This window comes from Psittacula echo, assembly GCF_963264785.1.
Source record: "Psittacula echo genome assembly, chromosome: 2".
NCBI classification, from domain to species: Eukaryota; Metazoa; Chordata; class Aves; order Psittaciformes; family Psittacidae; genus Psittacula; species Psittacula echo.
The window spans coordinates 153,444,764-153,471,702 of record NC_137737.1 but is presented as its reverse complement, the minus strand read 5'-3'; the positions used below and the strand labels follow the sequence as shown (position 1 = coordinate 153,471,702).

Here is a 26,939-nt window from a genome sequence, read left to right as displayed (position 1 = left end):
TTGTATCTGCTTATCAGTTTGCTTTTTGTTTATGTAAAACTGGGAGTAATATGAGGGGAAATCAGGGTCATGCAGATGGCAGTCCCATCTTCTAGGTTATAACAGCATCTTTTATTCCAAGCACATTGCAAACACTGCTGTTAAATGATAGTAGTAATACGTTTTTGTTAGGAGCTTTTGTTAGAAGTATCTTCAAAAGCGTGCTGAAGCAGAAATGTGCTTTTAAAAGCAAAGGAGTAAGAACAAATGCAGCTCCACAGCATATTTCAAGTGCTGTTAATCCCACCACCTGGTGGAGCTTTTCGCGGCACTGAGAACTCTGAATAAGGATGCAATTTTTGTCTTGTTTCAACACTGCCAGATGCTGCATGTAGAGTTTAACTTTTTTCTTTTCTCATACCAAACTTAGCTAATTTTCTACATATTCTGTATTTTCTACATACTCTATACTTTGCAGAAGGCAGCTTAGGACTGTCAGTGTCTCATCTGAAACACCACCTCTCTGTAGATAGATTAATCGGTGAGTAGGAGATACATTTCGTTCCTTCCTGTCCTTGTCTCTTCCTTGCAGCCTGCTTTTTTCTTTTCTTTTCAAAGGCAATATGATGCTGGCAGAGAACAGGACTGTAACCTGGGCAGCCAGAAGCTATTTGTTTTCACCTAGAAGCAGTTCTTAAGTAGAAGAATTATTTTCAATAGCCAGCCCCTCTTCCAAGGTACTCTGATGAAACTTTTCAGTGCCAGCTTGGTTAGCTTTGTGCTAATAATTCTTATATAGACATTGCTATGAAATATCTGCTAAACGGCTTCCATTCAATGGAAACAAAACTTTCTCTCAGTTTTGTCACCAAAAAATAGAAGCAAGCCTGAATTAAACACCAGCAGGTCAAGATAATGATGCTTTTGATCAAATGAGGTATTCTTGCTCTTTGGTTTACTGAATTCCAGCTCCATTTCAAATTCCCAGATAATCAGAATTACTCATTTTCAAAGAGCTGAGAGGAAGTTTGCCTTCCGAAACTTCCTCTGAATTTGATGTGACCTGCATCAACACAGTTTATGTTGGCCAATGGCAATACTGATATTATACATGAATTTGGGTCTTTATTTCTTGTGTCTTTGAAACTCTTTCTGTATTGAAGTTGTTATTCTTCAGAAGGTTCACCCAGATTTTCTCTTCAGGGACAATTCTGTGGATTTCAAATAAAGAAAGGATCTTCCCTGCTTCTCAGTTTAATGCTTATTAGGAGAATTAGAAACAGCCTGTGTACAATCAAGCTTACAAGGGGAAGAGAAGCAGCAACCTTTTAAACTGGTCTGAGGTAACTGATACAGGTCAAAACATGGCTGTAAATTTCATGGGATAAAGCAAAGTGCAGCAGAGATACCTTTGTCCCTTTCTGAGGTAATCTTGCCTCACTGCATCACAGCCTGTCATGTTTATATTATAGAACTGCTAAGTGACCATCTGAGTAAGTCAGATATGCAAGCTCAAAATTACTTTAGGACTATGTGTCAGCTGGTAAATCAGAATCATAGAATCACAGAATAGTTAGGGTTGGAAAGGACCTTAAGATCATTGAGTTCCAACCCCCCTGCTGTGGGCAGGGACACCTCACACTAAACCATGTCACCCAAGGCTCTGTCCAACCTGGCCTTGAACACCGCCAAGGATGGAGCATTCACAACTTCCCTGGGCAACCCATTCCGGTGCCTCACCACCCTCACAGGGAAGAATTTCTTGCTTATATCCAATCTAAACTTCCCCTGTTTAATTTTTAACCCATTACACCTTGCGAATTATTTACACCAGTGAGAAACATCCTTCTCCCATACAGAGATATGTTTTGTTTCTTGTGGACCAACGCTCCTGAGTATCCTTAGGGTTGGTCTCAATCTGGACTCAGCACAGCCTGTATTCGTGCTTGTCATTGCCCTGACCCATATTCAGGACCTTGCAGTCGGCCTTATTGAACTTCATGAAGTTGGCATTGTCCCATATCTTGAGCCTTTCCAGGTCCCTCTGGATGACATCCCTTCCCTCCATTGTGTCAACCACACCACACAGCTTGATGTCATCAGCCGACTTGCTGAGGGTGCATCAATCCTGCTGTCCATGTCACCAACAAAGACGTTAAACAGCTTCAGTCTGATACCAACCCCTAACAAATGTAACTTGTCACTGATTTCAGACATCGAACTGTTGTCCATAACTCTTTGAGCGTGTCCATACAGCCAGATCCTTATCCACTGAGTGTTCCATTCATCAAATCCTTGTCTCTCCAGCTTAGAGACAAGGATGTCATGTGGGACAGTGTCACATGCTTTGCACAAGTCCAGATAGATTATGTCAATCACTATTCCCTTATCCAGCCTGTTCCAGTGCCTTCAGACAGTTAAGTTACACCAACAAGAGCTGGGTGTGAATACCCAGTTAAGACACTGATTTGTGCCCTACCTGGGCTCCTCCAAAAGCAGTGTAACTGCCCTGTAAAATAGCCAGTACTTCAAACAAGCCTCGAGCAGCTATGTAAGTGTTTGTGAGGAGAAAGAGTTGGATGCTTGCTGTTGTAAAAATACAAGGCTGTTGGAAAATACAATACAGATACAGTAATTGCAGAAGTGGCTAAAACGCTTGCTAGTAGCAATGAAACGAGGGAGTTGAGAGTAAGTTGCCTCTCTGCAAGGTGAGAGTCTCCTGTCAATACTGAGTTAAGTGTGTTTGCAGAGCATGTTGCTATGTAACTGCAAGTCATTTTGGGATTTTTATTTATGTAAGAGGGGAAAAACTGAAGGTTTGGAAGGAGAAGAATCGATAGGTTATGATCATTATGATCACCCCAGCTCGTTTGGAGCGGGGTGTCTGCTTTACAGAGCACCAGGAGAAAAGGCTGCTTGGTTCCCATGCTGCCATCTGACCTGCTGGTGGCGTAGGAAAGGAACTCATTTGTTGTGCTTTCTTTCTGCCAGCTTAAAAGGAGCTCACACACTTTTTCTTTACCTGTAAAAGCTCTGAGTGAATCACGCTATGTAAAGCTAAAGTTTGACCAGATTGAGCCAGAAGTGCTCACTGCCTCTATTGTTTCTTGGAGAAGAGCTTCGCCCACCCCAGTTTAGATAGTGGCCCTTTGTCTCTGTGGCTTAAAATACCCCAGTTCTCTCTGTGGGGACTGTCATCATGCTAATCAACAAACAATCCTGAGAAGTTTGCCCCATTTCAAGTTGTTCTTTTGGAAGAAAGAACAGTTGTCCTGTGGGAACAGGCCTGACCACGAGTTAAATGTTAATGCAGCAGAAAGCGGTCAGATCCTCCTCTGGCGGGCTGACAGGGACCCACACATCCAACTTCTCTTCTTTGTGTGTGTGTGTGAATTCCTAAAGAAGCTCTGCTCAAAATACCATTTCTCTGATTTGTTTTACCACACACAAACTTGGAGATTCTCTGTGTGTTATGAAGAAAAACCCCCAGCACAGCTTCATTTTGGAAAATGGCATTTCGTCAAGGTGCAGCTCTTCCCTGAGGTTGTTCTCAGAGCCACTAACCACTCTTTTGGCACGTCTCTGAACTTGGAAAGCAGTATTATGCATCCGGCTGTTGCCTGCCGGGACAACTTTTACACCTTTAGTGTCTTGCATGGAAACCTACTGTCTGTGATACACGGATGCAGAAAGTATCTGTGTGTGTCCTCAGCGAGGAACTTAGAATCATGGAATGGTTTGGGTAGGAAACGACCTTAAGATCATCCAGTTCCCATCCCCTGCCGTGGGCAGGGACACCTCACACTAGACCATGTTGCTCAAGGCTCTGTCCAACCTGGCCTTTTGAGCACTGCTTCTCATGGAACAGACTGGAGGTGGAACAAGAGAGCTCAAGGCAACCCGCTGTGCTTCCTATGGGAGTTCCAGGCTTGCTTGGCAGAGATGCGCACACTGAAGGTGGGATTACTAGGTTGGCATGTAACCCAGCTCTCTGAAGAAAGACACCTCTTCTGCAGGGTGAAACTTGGTGCTGTTCAAACTGGTCCCACTTGCTCCTGCGCTGCTGGCATCTTCCTCACTTGAACTGTGAGATGTGGCATTCTGCCACTGATGCCCAAGGGGCACATTGAGGATAGAACCAGGAGAGACTTGCTCATCTTGAAAAGCATCTCCTTCACAGTCCTCCTCCTCCTCTACAAAGTGAACTGTTCTGAATTTGTCAAAACCTGGATACCTTTTTTACTTCTGTATCTAATCAGGTTTCATTTGACAAGTGTAGCTTTTAGAGGCAGAAATTCTGTTATTTAGCCACTGACACTTATCTGAATATTAAAAACCCTCCTGCTTTTATAGCTGTCAGAACCAATCTTTCAGGTCTCCCCTTCCAGCTGCCATACTCTCTTGTGAGCTGATTGCTATCTTGAGCAGGTACATGGCAGCGTTGCTTTGGCTGGCACCCACAGTATTGACTTCCAAGGAAATTAAGGTGTTTCTGCATCTTGTACCAGGTGCTGTGGTTTTGGTTTAATCCTGTCTTTCATCAGTAACAAATGCTGTGTGACGGTTTCACCTTTCTCCAAGAGAGAACAGGGTCGTGCACGGTAACCTTGAGTATAGGCTTGTCATATCTAATGAGCTCATTAGGGCTTGATCCGCTCACTACCTGGAGACTGTTGAAGTCAAGCCCGAAATACCTCGCAGAGATAGAGTGGGCAGCATGCTTCCTTCTGAGTCAGCGCAGGCATGTTGCTCAGCACGTGTGTTCGAATCAACTGCTGAAGCTGTCATCCGCTTAATGAGACTTACAAAGCTTGTGCCTTCTCATAATCTTTAAAACACGCTGCACTTGTATGAACAGGCTTGTGGGTGATGGTTTTCTTACCCAAAGCAAATGGGACTCTTCAATCGGCATAGCAGAGTACTTTTAACAGAGCCATTGGTCATCTCTGTCCCAAAGTCCAGCTGAAGGTAAATGAAGTTTTCTTCGTTACAAACTTAGCTTCCCCTTCCCAAAGGAAATGCTCTCATAGGTCTGACTGCCTTTGGCAGTCCACTTATAGCTCCCATTGAATTTCAGCTTCCTGCCCAGAATTCTTGGAACATCAGATTGTTACAAGGCTTTTTTCTTCCTCAGAGGCCGCAGGATCCTTGTCAACAGTACATGGTAAAAGATTTCATGCCCTGATGAGTGATCTTCAGGGCATGCAGTGGGAACCTGCAGAGCAACTGGGTATTGGAAGAGTTAAAGCTGTGCAGAACAAAGTAGTGCAGCTAGCGTGTAGAATTAAAGGTGTCCTTCAGTCTGCTCAGAAGGCTATTTTGGGAGGCATGAACAGTACAAGCATCACAGCAGAGAGACTAAACTACTCCACATCAAATATAGTAATAGTATTTATTATAGAATATATTATATTATATAATATATGTATTATATATATTATATATAATATATATATAATATAATTATATAATAATATATTATAGAATAGTATTTACTGCAGGCTCATGCTATACTCAGTGGGTAACTTCATAGTTCCCCGTCACTTGTGAGAATTGTGTCTTGATCTAAATAGGATGGAGACTTATGTCTTAGCCTCTTTCAGCAGGATTGTTTAGGTGCACATGCAAACTGGTATGTTATCAGGGATGTACCATAAGTAAGATGAATGGAAAATCTCTTTCCTTTTGGTATAGTTGCACAGTGATGCACAGTTTGGTCAGTGTGGTGACTTGTTTTTTGATCTTACCTAAAAATAAGCAAGGGACTCAATGGCGTGTTTGTCTTTTTATTGCCTGTACTTTCGAAGGAGATGGTGGCAGGGGAAGGACACAGTGACTTTAAGATGACATTGCATTCCTTTGTAACAATGCTGGAATTCCTGTTGGGATGCTTCCTAAGAATGTATGCAATGCATCTGGCAAAAGCTCTGTTTATGTTTTCCTTTGATTTATACCCAGAACTAGAGACAGATGCTGTAAATCAGAGTAATTAAATGTGTTGGTTTCTTGTAAAAGATGGTTGATGTAGTTCGCTTCATGTTTTGGGGGTCTGGAGGGATCTCTAAACACAACTTTGCGTGTGTAATTTGAAGGGTTGGTTGTTCTGGTGATTTTTGTTCATTTGTGTTTTGTTTGCTTTTGTTTTGTTTAATTGCAAGCCTTGTTAAATAACTTTGCAAGCAGAAGTATTTTGCAATAACAAACATTTTCTGTTGGGTGTTATCAGTAGCGCTTCCTGTGCTTCTCAGCTCAGGGAGCTTTAGACAGAGTAAGAGGGACGTGCTGAAGGAGAATTGCTTTGTGCTTAGCAGAATTAGAATAAACCCAGCAAGCACATGGTTTGTGCTTAATTCTGAGAGCCTGAATCAGATCTCGCTCCTACTAATCTCTAAAGGGATTATTCCTGATTTACGCTATGCTGAATGAAGTCAGAATCTGGCCCTGAAAGTCTGTACTTCAGACATTGTCTCAAGGCAGTTGACCTGTAAATATGAAAAAAGAAGCTTGGCTTCCCACAGTTTGTTTAAATTTGTCAAGCTAAGTGGACTATAGCTTGTTTAGCAGGGTTTATTTTAAACTGAAGACTTTCTATCCAGGAAACTATTGCAAAAACTCGGGCTAGAATCCATTTACCTCTGTTGGGCTAATAAGAGATAGTAATCAGAGGACCCTCTGATAAAATACAGTGCTCTTTATTTGCATAGCACCTTTCTGCTGAGGATATCGGATAACTGCTTCATTGCAATTCTGGAAGCTATTCAGCCAGACAAGTCTCTTTAATGACTTGCAGTGACTCCAGTTGCTAGCAGTGAAGTGAAAATAAGCCGATACACCAGGCCTCTAGTTAGGAGTGGCATCTGTAAGAAAAGGTCTGCAACCTAGAACAGGGGGGAGTTGTTAGCTGAAAATGCTGGGGTTTCTGGAAGAAAGGCTATGGCTTATCTATTTGCTGTGAAGAAAATCCATCTTTATTAGCACAAGTTCAGCTGGTGTTCACTGAGAAGTACCAAAGGCAAATGTACAGGTTTGGGATGGGGAAGCACCGTGATGGCCAACTCCTTTATAGCCCCAAATTAATGCACTTTTTTGTTTATATTTTGATTGTCTACATATTCATTTTTAAGGCTGTGTTTATATCGTACTTGTCTGTATAACATAGTAAACTGAAAGCTGAATACACCTTTTCCTAGGGCTGCTCTAAAGGTATGTTATATATGTTGTTTTGCATACATACGCATATATGTATGTTGCATATGCATATTCTCAAGTCACATTTGTCATTGCTGCAAAGCACAGTTTTGGTGTAGTGACACACTTTCACAGTGTTTGAACTACCTAAAAGCAGCCATGTAATGTCAGGGAGGAAGATGAGTGGCCTCATGTGATGGCCTGCTTTATTCCCTTTGAATATTTTATCCTTGAATTCTGTTATCTGCTTTGATCTTCCAATAGCTGTCTCTTTGCCATGGCTATTTGAGATGCTCCAAGCTTTTAACTACAGTAGTAGTTACATAGCTATATAGCAATTGGGGTTGTTAATACTTATAAACACTAAAAGCATGGGCGACATGAGTGACTGAATCAAATATCTTAATTACGGTCTTTGGGAAGAGATTGTAGATAGCTGTCCCAGCAGACAAGCAAGGTGTAGTCCCAAAGGGAAATGACAAGGTGTGCGCAAGGTTGTTTAGAGGACCACAGGGTGTCCTGTGTTTGTGGACCGTGGGATTCCTACAGCCCACAGTTCACCCAGCACAGTGAAAAAACAGTGAATTGCTGTCAAAAAGGAGCAGTACAGGAAGATTTTGCTCACACTGGTTCAGTTATCCCATGCAAACGTGCTCCTGCTGTGAAGCTCGGCCACCTTTTCCTGGCTGAAAGCATCGCTACAGCGTTAAGTATATTGAACTAAATTTGACATGCACAGCCATTTGACTGGAGAATACACTTAATTTTCTTTACAATGAGTAAGGAAGTGTGCTACTTCATCAAAGGTGTAATTTAGCTTTATTGCTAGTTACCCCAAGTTGTTAGCCATGAGTAATGTAAACCCTGCCTGTCTTTCAGTAGAGACTGGAGAAGCTAATGACTGCATTCTTGGAGAAGAGACTTCATTGATTCAAACTGAAATAGCTGGTGAGCTATGCTCTGAGGAGTTTATATTAAGAATAAAACCCCCAGTTGGTTTTGTGTGTTTACCTTGTAGAAGGAACTCAGAAAGCCATGCACTGAGCTCTCTGTATTTTTCTGTTTTCCACAAAAAAAACCCATCATCTCAGGTCCACACCTCTCTACTTTTCTATATTCACCTGATATAAATCAGAATAAGTGGCACAGCCAAGTAAGGAAATGTGTGATTTAGTGGGGGAATGAAAGCTCCTGGTTAACCCTGCACTGTTCAACAAAGCTTTCCCCTTCTGCGTCCTCTCTTGTGCAGCAATGTGTTCATCAACCTAGGCCCACATCATCACAAAGGAGTGATGCTGGAGCTTCCTTTGCAGCTTTTGCCATTTGATTGAATCAAATTGCTCTAAAAGTTCTCTCCATCTGTACCTCCACTGTAGGGTAAAAGACATTTTTTCCCTATTCATCTCTGCTTTCAGCAGGTCCCACTAAGGCTGTGGCCACAACACATGTAGAGGTAGAGAAGCTTCCAAATACGCCATGTGCCAGATATAAACTGGTTACCAAACTGGTTAATGTTGTTTAGCTGACATTTCTGTAATGTAGGAAAAGCTGGGTATTATTGGCCAAGCACTTCATAATTTTCTGGTATTTCTAAAAGGACTGCCAGCACTTGGAAATATTGAGTAATTTTTAATTGAAGGGATATGATCAGTAGGTGATTAGTTTATGAAGTGCCTTGGATATATGCTGTGTTGTAGAGACAAGCCATCTGGAGCAAGCCTGTGGTTTAGCTTCTGTAGTGAGTACCCGTGGACTGCAATGCCAAAATGACCAGCTTTATTACGTCAACAAAGATCTTGAGTGATTCAGTTCATTTTCGCAGATCTAAATGAACTAAAATGGGAACATGATTTGGCCTGAAGTTTTAGTTTGATGCTCTTAATTATTAGCTAGGATCATCAATGCATTTTCCAACATCCTTAATATAACCAGCCACTGCAAATCAGACTATTGACTTTCTTCCTCTGTCTGTTGCTTTTACCAAATTTGCTGTGGCCAGGATTTCACCCCATGTTCCCTGGACAAGCAGTGGGGCTCCCTTAGGAGCTGTTCTTGTATCTGATGCTCCTGTAAGCTGCAGTCATAGTCCTCTGCCTCTGAACTTGGGGGTAGAAGAACCTTAGAATGGTTTGGATTGGAAGGGACCTTTACAGGTCTAGTCCAACCCCTCTGCAATGAGCAGGGGCATCTTCAACTACACCAGGTTGCTCAGAGCCTCATCCCACCTGGCCTTGAATGTCTCCAGAGATGGGGCACCTACCACCTCTTTTGGCAACCTGTACTGTCTCACTAGTGATTACTGGACAGAAGAGTCCCATCATAAATGTCTTAGTTGCAAAGCCTGTAGCTTGCACTGCTGCAGGGTACCTGGGCAGTACTGGGTACCTGAAGCGGTAGCATCTGTGTTTCCAGTCTCATAGCTGCTGGAATTAATTACTCTAAAATGAAGATTGATTTGCAATATCACACAAAAATGATTCCTCCCTCTTTCTGAAATCATCATTACACAGTCTTTTTGCTGAAATCTGATCAATCGTGGTGATGTACAGCACTAAAACTCAAATCCAATGTGCTGCCCTGTATCCGATGTATCAAGGGGTGTAGGAAAGAGTGAGGATGAGTGGAGGAAGTGACTGAAAGTGGCTGAAAGAAAAAGAATCCTTGAGAATGCTTTGATCTGAGGTTGAATATCTGTGCACCAAGGGGGGGATGTACTTTTAGGAGAGGGGCACAGTCTGCATGTAAGTAGACGTTCCAAGATCAAGGTGTTGGAGCTTTTAACTTCTCATCTGGCCACCTGATCTTGCATTTTCCCTCTTAATTTTTCCCTTGGGTTTAAGTATCTTTTCCCCGCCTCTTGTTCTGTGAAACATTCTTATGCAAAGCCAAATCTCCTGAAACTCAAGCAAGCTGCTTGTAGCACAACAGCAGCAAAGAGGTGCAGGAATTGTGGCTTTGCATAGAAATCCATCACTTATTTTCTTTTCCTTTTTATTTTTTTTCTCTCTCCCGAAACTTGTTATTAAGTGAGCAGCACTTTAATGAAACATTTCATGGAGGAAACATTCTGTCCTGTAGATTGTTCCCAGATCCCCGAAGGAAAGATTATTTACAGATTAAAGCCCTTACTGTTTCCTTTGTCCTTGCAAAGTAAATAATGAGCAGGACTTGAAAAGCTCTGGTATCTCCAGGTTTGGAGTACCAGCCCCTCTCAGAACATCAAACAACCATGCCAGCACTTTTTTCATGGTACCAGATGACTAAATTTCGTAGCAGATTCTCCTCCAATTTAGTGCTGCTAATGACTATGTGAATGAGACTTACAGTGTAAGCACAAGTCTCAGCCTCAGTATTTGAACTCAAGTCTGCACGGTGAGGGTCTGTTGGGAAGGGAAGCAGCAGTTTAAAATTGTCAAGTTTTCCAGGTTTTATTGTGATTTCCCAAATGCAGTCCATGGCAGACCTAGGAATAAATTGCAGGAATCAGGTTCTCGCTGTAAGCACAGACAAGTGGAACACTGGCATGTGATGAACAAGCCAGTGCTCCCTCTCTCAGCAAGAGGTGAGTCACTTGGGTAATTCCTGTTTTAAACAGCAGAACTGGATTCATGCTTCAAGCAGCCTCAGACAGCCAAAAAGGAATAAACTTCAGGTTAAAACCTTGTGTTTCGTGTCATTGCTCTGCCTTCTCCTTCCTTTATCCCCTGCAGTGACAATATGTCAGTGAATAACAATGCGAAAGGAACTGCGCCACGTGTGGGAATAATAAAAACTAGCAAGGTCTACACTGCGAGGTCCCAAATTACAACGAGAAAAAATGGGAGCACCTCTCTTACCTTTCAGTGTATGGGAAAGAAAAATAGAAGCGGGTTTAGATGGAGCATTTGGGCAAGCTGAGTCCACATTTTCCCTACACAAGGTACCTCTTGGAGGAGATGTGTCTGTGTATGTGTGTGTGTGTATATATATGCACACCTGGAAATATATATATTATATATATATATATATCTGTGTGTATATATATATATATATACTCACACATGCACCTGGAGATATATATGCACCTGGAGATATATCTGTATAAAGATAGATACACACACACAACTGTCTATCAACCCATCCATGGTGAAGGAAAACCATTCCTGACTGACTTGTCTTTTAAGAAATATCCAGAATACATCTGTAACACATTCTGTTGATGCAAGCGCAAGAACTTCCCAACATCTGTTAACAGCTGGCCCCTCTACCTGCAGTGCTGCTATAGGCACTGCTTTGAAAAGATGGGTTTCAGTGACAATATTGATCTGAGCTTATTCCTAACTACTATATAATCACAGGCTGAGCACTGGCCTACAGTTTCAGGGAAACAAGATAACATTTACTTTATCTTTGTTCCAACAAAAGTCTGTTATATTATCTCCGATCCCAGCCTTTGGGGGGGTCCTGTTGATAGAGATTAGGTAAATAGAGACTGCTCATTTTTAACATGAGCAAACGGGGATAGACTTTGGATAGGACACTGGATTGAAGACACGGTTTCGTTTCTCTGCAGTAGAACAGCTGGGAACTCCACTTTGGTGTGGTTTTGCTCTAGACTGTAGCTGCTACTTTGCACCTCTTTCACAGCTTGTCTGGTTTTAATTAATATTTCTTTTCTATGCTTTATAAATGGGCTGTCACACTAAAAACTTTTGGATCAGAGCTGAATGGGCCTGCACAGTGTACTTGAAGTATTGGCACTCCTTAGGCATCTACCGCTAAAGAGATGAAAGGCAGAGGGCTTATTCTGTGGGGAAGTCACAGACACCAGAAGTTTAAAGTGATGAGGATGTATGGGGAACCTTTGAATCTGCAGTATAAAGAGACTTCAGTAGGATAAATAGCACTTATGGGCTCTTTTTTTCTTCCTTTAAGGGTTCTCCATATCATATCCCATGTTGTGCAAACAGGACTGATGAGATGGTAAGATATGCCTAAGTAATATTCGTAGATACTCCACTGTTTTGGATGGGGAAATGAGCGTTTAATGTTTACCTGATCCTAAATATACCAGTTTATAAAAGAAAGGATCCTTCCTTTTGCTGGACAGGTAGTTTATGATATCTGAACTCTCTCCATATGAGTCTTAACTAAATGGCTTTTGTTTTCCACAACCTTTAAACCCTTCATATGCTAGATGATAAGAATGAATGTGGCTCATCTACTGTGGAGGTGGTGAGGTGCTGGTACAGGGTGCCCAAAGAAGCTGTGGCTGCCCCATCCCTGGCAGTGTTCAAGGCCAGGCTGGACAGCATTTGGAGCAACCTGGTCTAGTGGAAGGTGTCCCTGCCCATGGCAGTGGGTTGGAACTGGGTGAGCTTTAAGGTCCCTTCCAACCCAAACCATTCTATGATAGGTAGTAGACACGGTTGCAACTTGTTGTAACCAGCATCTGGTTGGCAGTGTGCTGAGAGTAGATGTCCCTCAGCAGGATTTGGTAGCCCTGCTTGGTAAAGAGGTGGAACGTCCTTGGATGTCCAGCCATGATGACCCTTGAACAGTGAAGGATGCGTGGGTATGGGAATGAATCATTGCACGTGCACAGTAGTGCCCCAGGGGATCATAGTTTGGAGGGCTGCCAGGCCCAAAGTAGCTGCAGAGGTGTCATCTTTTCAAGCAGAAAACCTTGTGCACAAAGGAATTGCTGCTGCCCAGGCATCTCTGTAACCTGAGGTGCCACATGGACTGCTATTATTCTGGTACCTACCAGACAGATGTTATTCTCATACATCACTTGACATGAAGAGTGAAGGGGGCTGCTGCCACAACACTCTTCTTCTCTAGTAGGATGAAACCTGGAGCAGCATTGTCTCTGTCTCCTCTTGGTTGCAGCACTCAGAAGGGGTATGGAGGTGTGGAAATTGTGCTTGTGCTGGGGAAGGGGGTTTTGAGTTCTCAGGGCTTCCCAACCATGGCAGCTCCGCTACATTTTGTTCTCAGGCATGTCTGTATTATTCATTTCTGTGGCTTTTCAGGTGAGGAAGCACTGAGAACACTGTACTTCTGGGTGTCCTGAGTTGGCAGTGAGGACAAAAGGGGTGAGGGAGAGCCATCAAATGGAGTCAGTGCTCAGAGGAGCTGGGAAAACAAACCACAAGGAAAAAAGCCTGGCTTCTGGGACTCATTTCCTTAGGAAGTACAGTGGGAGCAAAAACATGTGGCATGACTAATATATGAAGGAAAATCGTGCTTATGTTTGGCAACAAGCCTTGCCTTTCGGTGCTGAGGGTAGGGCTTGGTTTCTGTGTCTCTCTGCAGGTTTCATGTGTGGCTCATTGGCCAGGCTTGTGCATCATCGGTGGTGCTGGCTGACAGAGCTATTGGCAGGATTGATCCTGGGAATAATGCATTGCTGAGACCCCATGATTTAAAAATCACCTTGCAGAAGGGTGTTCTCTGGCATCGCCAAGGGAATTGTGGCTTCATTTGCTTTGAAGAATACTTTGGTTTCTTTTAATTGGAAACAAACTGTTCACCTTATGAAATGAGAGTATGTGGAGGACGGGCATGGGGAGGCAGTAAGCAATTCTGGAGCTGGGAGCATTTTTCTGTGTCGGGAATTTGCTTAGGGTGCAGGAGAGCAGTGTGGGATGTATCTGACTGAGCGCAAGCATCTGCAATGCACGCACTGCTGTCAGAGCTGGATATCTGTCCTCTTTTTGTAGGTCACAAAGACAAATAGGTACTCTGGCATGTGATTTGTCTCATTTTAGAGAAAACATCGAAAAAAAGAGGCTGTGGAGGTGGGACTTCATCCCTGTTGACAGTTAAAGAAGCCTTGGTGGCTTGCTCAGGCATTGAGGTGTAACTTAAGGTCTTGTCGAAGCATGGCTAGGAGTGACATCCCATTAACCTCTTTGTTAGGGCTGCAAGTGCCAGAGGGTAGAAGCTGGGGCATCTAATCCAAGGGAGCTAATAGTGGTTTTGTGGTTTTCTTCTGTGGAGAGCTGAGGCCTTGAGGCTCTGTCCATCAGGTAAGCTGATGAGAGGCTTTCAGAGCCCAAGCAGCACTGGGTTCTATGCACCTCACTGAAAGTCAGTGAGAGCTGTGCCCGAAAGCTTCTCTTAACCCATAAAACAAAAAAAAAAGGAAAAAAAAAATACATGTTTTGGTGATAATCTGCTGAAAAAACATCCAGCAGATAGGTGTTGTCATTTGTAGATGAGTGTGAAAGAGAGGGAGAAGCTTCTTTATGGTTCAAAATTAACAGGATCTGCTCTTCTTTCTGTGGGAAGACAAAAATGTATTACTGGCCTGATTGACTCAGAGCTGCCCTGCAACCCCAGGATTCGGATTCCTGAATCAACCCCCAAACAATCACTCATGCTGAAAACTAACCCAGCTGGTGTCTTCCCCCTGCACACCCTCTCATGGATGAGAGGTCCAGACTGACCCAGACCCAGGCACTTGCACATGCAGTGACTGAACCCCAAAGTGCTTGTTTTCCAAGTGAGAAAACAACTGCCTCAAGTATTTAATACTTGGCCTTGTCCCCTGCTTGAAAGGATGCTGTGAGCCCAATGCCAAAGGGCAGACACGATTAACCTGAAATGGTTGAAGATGTCCCTGCTCATTGCAGGGGGTTGGACTGGATGAGCTTTGAAGGTCCATTCCAACCCAAACTGTTCTATGATTGAAGTTCCAGTGAGGTGTTGCTGCTTTGTCAAAGTCTATTTGACCTTGAAACTTGCCTCTGTGCTACAGTTTTGAGTAACCCAGAAAAGCAGGGTTCTTGATATGCCAGATGTTGAACCTTCTGTATGCTCTGGGTTGTACTGCTGTCTCCAAAGGGCTGCGGAGGAGAATGTCTTTTCATATCTTAAAGAGCCTTTTACAACTTTCTGGTGGTCTTTTGAAGCCCCAACTGCTGGTGATGGAACTTCTCCTCATCAGTTATAATTTCTGTGGCAATTCCTCTTTGCTCACACTGTTCAGATCCTTTTATCTGGTGTTTTATAGCAGCGGATTCATGGACTCTTTTTCACTAGAATAGCTCTGCTGTGTATGCAAGTTACCGTTGGTATTATAACACGTTTGTCTTGAATTTGACAGCCCATTGCCCTCACACATGTTCACTGTCATTGTGAAAAGAGTGCTTTTGTTGGCTTTTCTCACAAATGGATGAAAGGATGTAAAAATTAATTTTCTTTAGTACAGAAACATCATTTCTGTTCTCTGCTAATAACTAAATATGTGAAAGAATAAAGCAGGATGTGGGTCTGGGTATCCTGATCTACTTCAAGATGTCCCTGCCCATTGCAGGAAGGTTGTAATAGATGACCTGTAAAGGTCCACTCCAACCCAAATTATGATTCTGTGATTCTATTGCTCATTCTGTAGAAAATTGAAAGGACTGTTCTATGATTCTGTGACCGCTGCCTTGCAAATGCAGCTGTGGGATGTGAAAACATGCTCCTTGTTCAGATGATTCTGGATTGTGATTCTACATCACACCTCTGCGGCACGGCACTTCTCTCTGTGTGTCTCTGTGTGTTCAACTCATCATGTTTTGAGTATGTGTGACTCAATGGACAGCTATAGCCTTAGATACGATGTGATCTAAAATCCTCTGAGACACTGAAACACTTGAAGGCAAGGAACGATGTTGCTGAAGAGCGCATGATGTAACTGGAAAGTCTGACCACAGGAAGCCAGAAGTCTGCTAGCGACACTATTTACTTAATTACCTAATTTGAGGCATTTAAGGAACTACTTAAAAAAAAACCCAACAAAGCAAACCTAAGTTGCGGGCAGTACTTTTGAGGTCTGAAATGACCGTGATGGATGATCCTTAGGCTTTCAAAATACAGATGCTTCCAGAAAGACAAACAAAACAGACCTCTGCTGTATAGCATGTTAGCAGGCTGGGGTTGGTTTTGGTAGCTTTCAAACCAAAAGTTGCATTTCAGCTTGCTGGGAATGCCAAGTCTGCTTCCCAGTGATGCTTTCCTTATTTCCAAGGTTTGTACTGAGCCTTTCAGGAATACCTGGGTTTGCACAGTCCTCCAGGTTACTCTCTGCCTGCATGCAGCTTTGCATTGGGGTGGTTCTTCAAGTGCTCTGCCTGCTGCTGTTTCTCAATGCCAGACCTCGGGGAACTTCCCAACACAAAGCACTTGAGCTGTAGTTCTGCGCTTGCATTTTCGTATTCCGTGTTATTTTTACCTTTATTTTGCCCCTCTGATCTGCTGCTGCTGACCAAGCTGAACATGTGTCCTGATACGGATCTTATGCTACCCTGAAATCTCATGCACAGGAAGCATCTGTCTGTTCCCCTGCTGTATGGGGCATTCTTTCAGCGGATTATCTCTGTTTCATTCTGCTTCATTCTGGCAAAATGCCCTGAAATATTCATTTGACTAACCCAAGCTCTCTGCAGATCCAGATCACGCATCTCTCGCTGCTCCTGAGACGCAAGTGATTCCTGCTGTGTCCACCTGCTCGGAGCTGGCTGTCTTGGGAACGTGGGCATTCATCAGGTTTGATTTTTCCCCTTTCTCATTGCTTTATCATTCATTTTCCATATAAGAACAAGTGCAAGTTCCTAGGAGAAGGTGAATCAACGTATGCTGGACTTCAGGTAGTGAAGTTTGGGATGGGATTGTTAAACATTCACTATGTATGCACAGCATGGGGGGTAGTTTTCTCCCAAGGTTCTGCATTTTCAGGTTTTCCATTGAGAGAAAAGGGAAGTTAGCTTTGGTTTTGCAGGTGTAAGGAAAAACAAGTGTCTGTGGCTTCCTTCTGATTTTTTACTGGCTTTTTTTCTTTCCTATTTGGCACAATGGCTCTGCACAGGCTTGGCAGGTACTCAGCCCTCTGCGCTTTCCTTTGTTGAGTCAACAACAAATCCAGCCAGAGGAGAACAGCTTAATGGCCCATAGTAATCATGTAACCAAAATCCTGGCTGAAATATCCTCATCCCCAACCTGTGTAGCTCCTGGGTTGGTCTCCTTTCATCCCAAAGGGGACATTTGTGTACGTGGTAGGGTATTGGAGGTCCTTGTTATGTGTTCAAGGCCAGATTGGATGAGGCTTTGAGCAACGTGGTCTAATGGAAGGTGTCCCTGCCCGTGGCAAGGGGTTGGAACTGAATAGAGCTGTAAGGTCCCTTCCAACTCAAACCATTCTGTGATCCCATGTGATGCCCATGAGGCAGGTGATTTTGGTGCAGTAAGAGGTGGCCACGATCGCTGTGATCCTCACATCCCTGGTTAAGCATGTACCTAACAGGGCCCCTTTTGGGAAAATCAGGAGAGCCTTCAATTGGGATGTCATGCCCTTTCCCAGTACTTTTCCAGTACTCTGTTCTGGACAAATGGGTTTCACTTGAGATTGTAGCTGCCAATTTTAGTCTTGTGGATTATTGCTGTGTTGATAAGATTAAAGATGTTATTATGGTTATCTTAATGGTGTTTCACTACGCCTCCTTTTCAGGTTCGGTAGAAATGTGGGAGTCTCCCTAACTTTCTTATTAGCTGGAGAAGCTTTGAGGTGTGATTCCAGTGCTGAGACCAGAAGGTCTATTCAAAGAATTCAAAACCTTATGATTTCTGAGGTCCAACTGAAAGGTATTTAATGGTTGGGGCTGCTGACACGCACCAAATCTCTCAAAGTGTGCCTGTAAGGAACAAAAGCCTGTGAGAGATGTACTTATTCATTACTGTGTACACTCATACATAATAAAGCTTAAGGTTTGCTTGAAGCCTGGCTGATAGGGACTCAATTTACCCTGTCTGGCTCTTTATCATTATGATAGTTTATTATACGTCATCTCTAAAAGGTAAATTAAGTCCAAGCATGACAAAACCTCTTATTGGGTTACTGCTGAGATCTGCTGGTAACAAAACCAGCACCAGGTTTATTTTTAATTTTTTTGAAGCAAAGTCCTTATTTACCTATTACGAAACCATGCAATTACTTAAAGGCGTTATTTGTCTGCTCAGTGATGAAATAAGCCCCATAGTCATACCCGTGTTGTGAGCCGGATACCTGCAAATGAGAGGTCTGAGCTTAGCAGCAGTTTGCTAATTACTGCTGATATGGTGTCCTGTAAGGAGCAGTCATGAGCAAGATGCTGTTTGGGCTGCTGGCAGTTTGCAGCCTGGATGCGCAGCACACTGGTTGCTGTGCTGTGCTCAGCATCATGGAAATCCTGAAGTGATAACCCTGCTGTCAGCATGGGTGAGTGAAAGCAGAGCGGAAATCCTGGTGGAGGCCAAGCAGTGCTGTTTAGTTCACAGCATGGTCTTTTCAAACTGCAAGAACTTATTTTCCCATTTGGGGCCCCTGGGCTTGACTTTCCAAACAAGAACCATATTCTGAGCTTTTTGTTCCAGCAGAAAATCACAGATTGGTTTGGGTTGGAAAGGACCTTAAGATCATCTAGTTCCAATCGCCCGGCCATGGGCAGGGACAAATCATCTTGCTTTTCCCTGCTGAAGCTTGCCAAAGTGCTGCAAAGCTGTAAAAAGAAATCAGGTTCTGGCTCATGCCTTATATTTAGTGTTTTGCCATTTGCCTGATTGGCTCTTTTGGTCAGCCCCATGTTCCCCATGCAGGCTGTGGCTGTGCAGGGAAGATCCCACGGTATTAGCACATGCTGCCGAGTGCAGATCCACTCCTTGTGTGTGGTTGCTCTCACTGCCTACAACTGTGTTTCAGCTTGCTGTGTGTGAGATGTCTCTCTTCCAAGTGAGTAAACCACAGATGCAACTTCCCCTGATTACCAACTTTTATGGAAAGCTTAAGGCTCTCTGAGATCTCCTCCTCCGCTCCCACTGTGCTGCTGCTTTTCTGAAGGCAAATTAAACAGATCTATTCCTATCTGACTGAAGCCATTGAGTTACTTAAACAGATTGACCTGACTTAGGGTTATCAATTTCTTTAATGAGGTATCCTCTACAATGTCTGCTTGGCTTTTGGCCATCCTTCTCATTAAAAAAGTTTGTTATGGAATCTTTCTGTTCCATGTGGAGTTATTGCCAGCTAGTTGGCTGAGTATGTACCTGACCCTTTAGCCCCTAATAATGCTTTAATTTTGCTTTCTAAATCTAACAAAGGCACTGAGAAATATAAATGTAAGTTTTGGAGAGCATCTTAACTGCTGGAGAGCATAGGTGGAGAGGGTGCTTCTTACCTGTGACTCCATGGAAATAATCCTGCGGCACAGAAGGAGTTTTAAGATGGAGATGCTGTTTCTTTCAGCCTGGATGAGATGCCTTCTCACAATCGCCTTTTAAAATGACAGCAGTGACAGATTCCAACCAGGCTGGAGGATAACCACCTCCCACTGCAACTTCTTTATGAAGTCAGACCTTCAGGATCACACGGTGGGTATCTGTGAAGGGCTTACCCAAAGTGTAGGAAAAGTCGCATTATATGCGCATGGAGAAATTGATGTGTTTCTTTAGGATGAGTATGCACCAAAACTGGCTGCAAAAGTCCAGATTTGCTCTAAGAAAACTGCAGTCAGCTCTAGAGCAACTCTCCATGTCCCTATCTTTCTTGATGCTGATGGTCCATCTCCTAAAGCTATCAAAATGGCTAATGTTAGGGGATTGTTTTGCTTGTTTTCTTTTCCTTTAGTCACTAAGTATCACTTATCTCAACCCGTGGGAGTTGCATTCTTTCGATTCTCCTCCTCATCCCTCCAGGAGCAGAGGGAAGAAAGGTGTTGGGGGGGGGAAGTAGACTGCGTGGTTCTAATTTACGGCCTGGGCTTAAACCACGACAATATTGTATATCAGTCAGGGCCAGATCCTCCACAGGACCTCTATGTGCATGAAGTCATGCCTTTTTGAAGGCCTTATTCAAAGCTACATGGAGGATACCTTTCTTGTGCTCCAGATCTTTCATCTTGAGCGTACTTCACCCAAAAGTACCTCCCAAGCTTCTGCTCCGCTCCAAATAAAACCCAAGCAGCACTGGATATCTTCTTTCAGGGCATAGATTATTAGTTCTGCAGGTGAGATCCTGATCAGTGCACTCAGTGGTGGGAAGGAAAAAAACCTGGTGCTTGTGGCTGACTTCTCTGCAAAAGCCTGTCTTGTCCACATGTGTTGGGCACAACACATACAATGTGGAGACCCCAAGGAAACACAAGCAGAAGGGAATGCCTAATGTTCAGGTGCCTGTTGTGTGCAGCCGTAAGATAGATGTCAAATACTCACTCCTGCCAAGATGCATTGTGCAGGGACATCACCCCAGGTACCTCTGGGAACATTATTATTATCATTACTGTTACTACAAGTACTACCATGACTACCACCAGGTAACTCTAGGAACATTATTATTGTTATCATCATTACTGCTATTATTATTATTACCTCTGGGCACATTATTATCTTTATTATTGTTATTGTCTTTTTTTCCTTTAAGACAGAGTCCCTGCAGAGTCTAGGTTCTACTGTGGGAAGAGAGCTGCTAACCAGAAGGTGTTAGATACGCAGGTTTGCACTTAGGCGTCCTATCAGTCTCTGCCCCTTTCCTGGCACAGAGTCTATCAGAGCTGGCCAGGTTTGGCAGGGCGCAGTTTCACCTTTGTCTTTGGCATGCTCCACGTATACTGTTGGTGGGGACAGGTTCACAACTCCAATGAAGTGTGGGTTTGCTCTTTTATCCTGGTAGAAATAAACCCAATGTAATACAGAGTTGTTGCACAAGGAAAGCCTGCTGCTCTAGCAAATAAACTATCCCTGCTTCTGCCCCTCCTGTCCCAGACACCCAGCCTCGGCACTGACAGTATTTTCATCTCAGATGCACAGTTAGAAGAAGAGGGCAGGGAAACCCAAGATAAATCTTGTATAATGGATACCTTCTATATAAAGACACATTCCCAGACAGAGCGAGGAGGAGGACTGTGAGTGGCTCTCAGCCTGCGGAATAGAGCAGGATGCAGGGAAGTGGGGATAATCCCATGGCTGGTAGTGAGGACACTGCATTACAGATCCCAGCAGAGTGCTCCAACCTCCTGGCTATGGAGCAGCTCTTGTAGGTCACAGTATTTATTACTGACTGCTATTGGATTTTTATAAACCTGATTCAACAGAGCATTTGCATCTGCATTATTTAAGCGAGTGGGAAACCCACTCTGTCTTTATAAAGTTAGATGTGTGCCTAAGTGTCTTGCTGAGCTGGGATTAATTTAGAGGAAACAAATAGCTGCTTCCTGGCTTGGATAGTGAGCAGGCTGGGCCCAGCATTTGCAACCTGGTGAGATTTAGGATGTTTCATTTGAGTGCTTAATTTGAGATACCTCAGCACACAAGTTTATCAAAATATACAAGCACCCATGAGAAAAGCAGAGCTTGAACCGCACTGAACCACATTCAGCAGCCCAAACACTAATATATACAGTGTTTTCCAAAGTACGTGGTGCAAACTGTTGGATAATGAATGTAAAACTGCCCAGAGGGGCATGTATATTGGATGTGCAGACAGTGTAATTGAGTTGTGGACAAGCTGACCACAGATAGGCCTGCTTCGACTCAGATAATCCGGTAGCAGCCTGTGTGTGAGCCTCAGGAGTTTGGAGAAGGTGTTTCTTGTGTCTTGGTGTGTGCTTGACTCTGCATGCCTGTGCTGGGCTCTGAGAAATTGCCTGTTAAAATCAAAGAGGTTTTTGAGTGAATGGGTTCAGACTGCATCGCTGTGGATTTTAGTTCCTTCCATTCATTTTCCTTTGATTATCAGTACAACGCTTTATTTTAGCACAGTGTAATATTTTACTAAAGGCGCATTTGTAGCTAATAACATTTATGAAGAGGCAGCTTTGACTGAAACTACATCGGAATGTCGCTTAAATAATGAATGGGAATGCCATATATTCATTAAAAATTGAACAACGATAACTGTATGTCTGTTAGAGTCCCCTTTCTGATGGATATGGCCAGCAGCCATTAAAATACAGTGGGAATTCTTGTTCGCAGGCTCACAATCACTGATAATAACACTCTTGATAAGTATTTGCAGCTCAAGACGCTGAATTTACAAAAGAGATTCATTGTAGCTAACAGTGGCTCTGAAGATTGAAATGTTACCATCATTCAGCTCTACTTCTTTTCCCTTTCTTTCTTTCTTTGTTAAGGTCTTATATGTGTAAAGAAAGGATTTCACTACCCTATCAGTCTGTAGAGTTGGTTTTCTGTGGCCCACTATGAGAAGCTACTCACTTTAAATATTAGCCAGTATCTCCACTGGTTTAAAGCCGGAGGGGGTGGGGAGGGGAAGATAAATCTACTTTTCATCCTATTTTCACCGCAGGGGGTTTGTAGAATTTGGAACTGGAAGCTGGGTCATCGAGTCTGTTTTCTACACCCCTCTGCTCTTTCTTCGAAGCCTTCATGTTTCTGGGCTTTTTAATGCTTACAGACGCGTTGCTGCTGCTGCTGCTGTTTTCTCCAGCTCAGTGACGGGTGGATGCCACTAGGCTCTAACAAGGAGCCTGATGCAGCACTTTGAAGTTAGAGGAAAATAAGGAAAAATCCTCTTAATAGCATCTATCCCAGGAAGTGACTTTGCTTAGCTTACAGTAAATATGTGGTACCTCAAACAATTCATTACCTAGAGTCTTGTATCTCTTTGCTTGCCCTACAAGGCTGACCCAACCGTGGCAGCGTAGTACAGTGGCTGAGATGGCTGGCAGATTTGTAGTATTCATTTTGACCTTGAAAAAGTCACTTAATAGAGCTTTTCCTTTCCTGTCCACTGTGCCGGGCGAGGTTTATCTGAGCAAAAAGTGCTTGCTAAGCATCAGTAAAGCAGTGACTGTGCCAGGACCCTGGGCTTTATCTCTCAAGCCTGGTCAAATAAAAGGTATTAAGTTGGTCTTCTGAAGAAATAGATCTATGAAAGAATCCTGTAGGGTTGGGGTTTCGACTGGCACAAAGTGCTGGAGTGCTTCTGAAGGATTTGGCAAGCTGTTCGCGTTCAGTTTTCCTTCTGTCATCAAGGATATAGTCTGTTGACTTTGCTGATTCTTCCCCCTATTCCTGTGTTCAGTTCCGATCTGGCAGCAGGAGCTGGAAGGCTCACATCCTCGTGCATTAAACAGGATGCAGCGCCTAATTATTATCTTGATTAAATTTTGTGATTAAGTGGTCTGTAATTGTCTGTAGGCTCAGACTTCCCAAGATATTACTCAGAGCAGCTTTGACTGATCATCTGGCCAGGGTTGAGGTGGCACTGCATTGATTAAATCTTACTTTAAGGGGAAATGGCACACATCTCTGCATGCGCTTAAGCTCTGTGGAATTTCGTTACATTTCTCTAGGCTGAGCATTATATAAAAGTCTATCAAGTGCAGGCTAGATAGGTAATAAATGTTGAGGATATAGAGGGATGTATGTGTAAGATATATTAATGAATCCTTGTTAAATTTCAGACGACTGGAAATTTGTCAGGAATCTGCTATTTTTATAAGTCTGTACAAAAACCAGAGAAAGTAAATATACGATAGGATCATAACCTCCTCGTGATGACTAAAGCTGTGGCATTTTTAAAGCTAAGGAAGAAGCAATTTTAGGGGTGATTAAATTGAAATCTCAGTCTTTCTCTGTCCTCTCAGAAAAAAGCATCTGCGTGTTTTAAATTTTACTCCTTTAATATGCTATGGCATATTGATAACTGAAAATAATCATAAGAAAGCAATTCTCCCTTTAACAAAGAAAGGGCAGGCAGGTAGTCAAATGTTGTTTTTCAAGCTCGGTGCAACTTGGACTTAAAGACCTGAATATCACCCAGCAATAATAGTGTGGAGATGAAATCCACTTGGATAAAAAGTACAGAGCAATGTGACTTGACAGGCTGAGTCCTAAAGGGCAGCAGTCTTGGATCCAATAGTCTCTCTCATTTTGAATAATTGCTGTGCAACACAGAATCAAATATTTATTGCTGAGTACAGGCGCATTTGCTTTCCCTGGTGACCCTCTTATAAGCAAATGTGCAATACGATTTTATTACCTGGAGTGCATTTCACACAAGCTGTTTGCTTTACAGAATTAAATAAACCCGGACAACGGACAGTCAATACTATTGTTTTGCCTTCTTGCATTTAAATGCTGTCTCCTAGACAGTTAAATAGCAAGTCAAAAGGGAGAACAGTCCTGTCTAAATGATTCACGCAGAGAAATGTACCTTTGAGGGAAAGCTCGCTAGAGCACCAAAATCATGGGATTGCTTCTCTGTAGACAAAGCATGAAGAGTGCTGCCTTCATGTGAGCAGACCATCGTGATTGACTAGTGGGAATTAAGTTGATTGGAGAAATCTTAGCCAAAAATACTGTTTCCAAACTGGAATGGCTGGGCAGTGGTGAAGCTTTGATTTTGCTGCCAGTGCAGCATCTGAAGGGTGAAACCATATTTGTAGCTGGAAGAGCTACTGGGAGACATTTGAACCTACACCATAAATTTATGAACTAGAAATGTTTTTCAGAGCACAGGAAAAGGACATCTTGGAGCAGCACTTGCCTGAGGAGGGGCTGTGACCTCTCTTGCCTTTGGGCAAAGCCTTCAATGAGCCCAGTATCTCTTCAGTGAATGAGAAATAAAGGCATGTGGTGCCTGGCTTGTCGTGCTGACAGCATATTGCACCGCTGTGAAGAGATCTTAGGAGCCACTTGAAGTGCCAACTAGTGCCTTATTTGTTGTGCTAATGTATTCATGCAGTGTTGACTCTCCCTTGCTAGGAGAAAACTAGACTAAGCAGAGTCAGAAAGGTTAATGTGTTTGGTCTTTTTCTTTCTATCAGTTTTATGACACAGGAGGGCTAAGGCATCACCAGGCAAGGAGCAGGGGCTTTGTTGTCTTCATAAAAGCTTGAGAACTCCACTCAGAGATACAGATCCAGCACAACCCCCTAAACTCAACTGTAGTTGTTCGTATTCAGATACACGCTGGTGGTGTTCTCAACCCCCCACACTATGCTTTGTACAGTGTTAAGGTTAAGTCGAAAGGAAGCAGTATAAAATATATATTGGATGTGATTGATAGCACTGCATGGAAGCAAGAGTAAATTCTGAAATGCTGATTTATCATTGCAAGACCAGCAGTTGGGTGTTTTATGAGACTTTAACTAAGGATTATAAACACTGGATGACAGGCACAGTGGGACTGGCTGCTCAGACTATACCAACAGTCTATCTAGTTATTGACAATCAGCACCGAACAGCAGAGAGAAGCCATCCAAACGCTGCAAGAAGTCCTCAGTGTTGCAGATCTGTTGGTAGTGGAAGGATGAAAGGGATGCCAAGCCCAATCAGGGTATTCTAGAGGGATTCTTCCTCTGCATGGTCCAGGATCAAGCTTCCAGCTCCATGAAGCAGCACAGGACACAGGATCACAGCCATAGTGGACCATTGTCTGAGAGTCTAAGCCCAGGTTTCAAGCAACAGGTTTTGTCTTGATCAAAGACAGGTGGGAGGAGATGTGTCATCTCAGCACTCCGAGTATGTGATCTGGCAGAGGAATCCTCTCTACTAAAATGTTCTTTGTAATCATTTGTGGGATAAATAAACTGCAAGCATCACACGCAGCCAGATGGAATGGAAGCTACAGTGAAGGGGACTGTAACAAGGGGACTTTCTCCTTCAAAACGTTGTGTTATTGGTGACCCAGCCTTCCGAGATGAAACTTTTGGCAAGAGAGCTTGATCTGAAGAACTTTTCTTATTCACTCAGAAGCTCCTGCTCTTGCCAACTCAGTAATGTGCTGTTGGGACAGGTAGACAGGGCTGCTTTCCAAAAGCAAGCAGGTATTATGCAATAAGCTTAGTTATGTTAATAATTAAAAGATGGACCTACCACTTTTTTTCTGCTTTCAAATCCAAGTCAGCAATTATACTGATGATTACAGGCTTGGGTTTTTTTTCTCTCATAAAGGGAAATGTGGTGAAGGGCAGAACTCAGAATTTAGTGTTCTAACTTTGATTCCTCTTTGCAGCTTGGGAATTGATGAAAGATGCTGGCACATGTTTTTAGAAGCTTTTCTGTTGGCTTTGTGCTTTGAACCCGGTCTGACAGGGCACATCAAGAGTCCTTCACAGGGCCCTTGCTCTAGCTAGAGCAAGATGCTTCTTGCAGGACCTGCTTCTGGAGTTCTCATTGAAGGGAACGGAGTAGATCTAGAGAGAAAGTGCCTGTACCCATTATGTTGCGTTGTATTTGTTTGTCCCTATTCTGTTATATATAGGAGATGACCTGCACTTAATGTTCGCTGTTATAAACAGAGACAATCTTAAAATTAATCCTGAATTTTTCAGACAGGGACTTTAGATAAAAGCAGCTGGTGGAAATCATTTGGAAGGCTCAGCTGGCTTCATGTGAACTTGGAGCAGGCTCAAAATACACTGACAGGTCCAGCAGTGAAAAAAATCTCTGTGGTTGTTGTCAGCTAATGTATCCTTCTGCTGCACTCCGAGTTATTCACTTTGCCTCTTCTTAGGCGCTTCATTTTCGTGTCCACATTAGGAGCTCAGTAAGTGAGAGGGTGAGTGTATTGGGTTTGTGTGGCAAGGCTTTGGTAGCAGGGGACCTTCTGTGAGAAGCTGCCAGAAGCATCCCCCATGTCTGATAGAGCCAACACCAGCCGGCTCCAGGACGGATCCGCTGCTGGCTGAGGCTGAGCCCATCAGTGATGGTGGTAGCGCCTCTGGGGTAACGTATTTAAGTGGGAAGCCCTTGCTGGAGCAGGCTCCTGGCAGGACCTGTGACCCCATGGAGAGTGGAGCCTGCAC

At 43.3% G+C, this 26,939-nt stretch overlaps 1 protein-coding gene across 2 annotated transcripts in view; it reads left to right on the top strand.

Annotated features, from left to right (window-relative positions):
* ST3GAL1 (ST3 beta-galactoside alpha-2,3-sialyltransferase 1) overlaps positions 1–26,939 on the top strand; it is a 71,619-nt gene that overhangs the window by 2,308 nt on the left and 42,372 nt on the right. The window contains exon 2 of one of the 2 annotated variants that reach the window (XM_080610257.1): positions 16,587–16,686. The exons of the other annotated variant lie outside the window; for it this stretch is intronic. The gene's annotated coding sequence lies outside the window, so the exon portion shown is untranslated. The remainder of the gene's footprint in view (positions 1–16,586; positions 16,687–26,939) is intronic. 2 annotated transcript variants of the gene reach the window in all.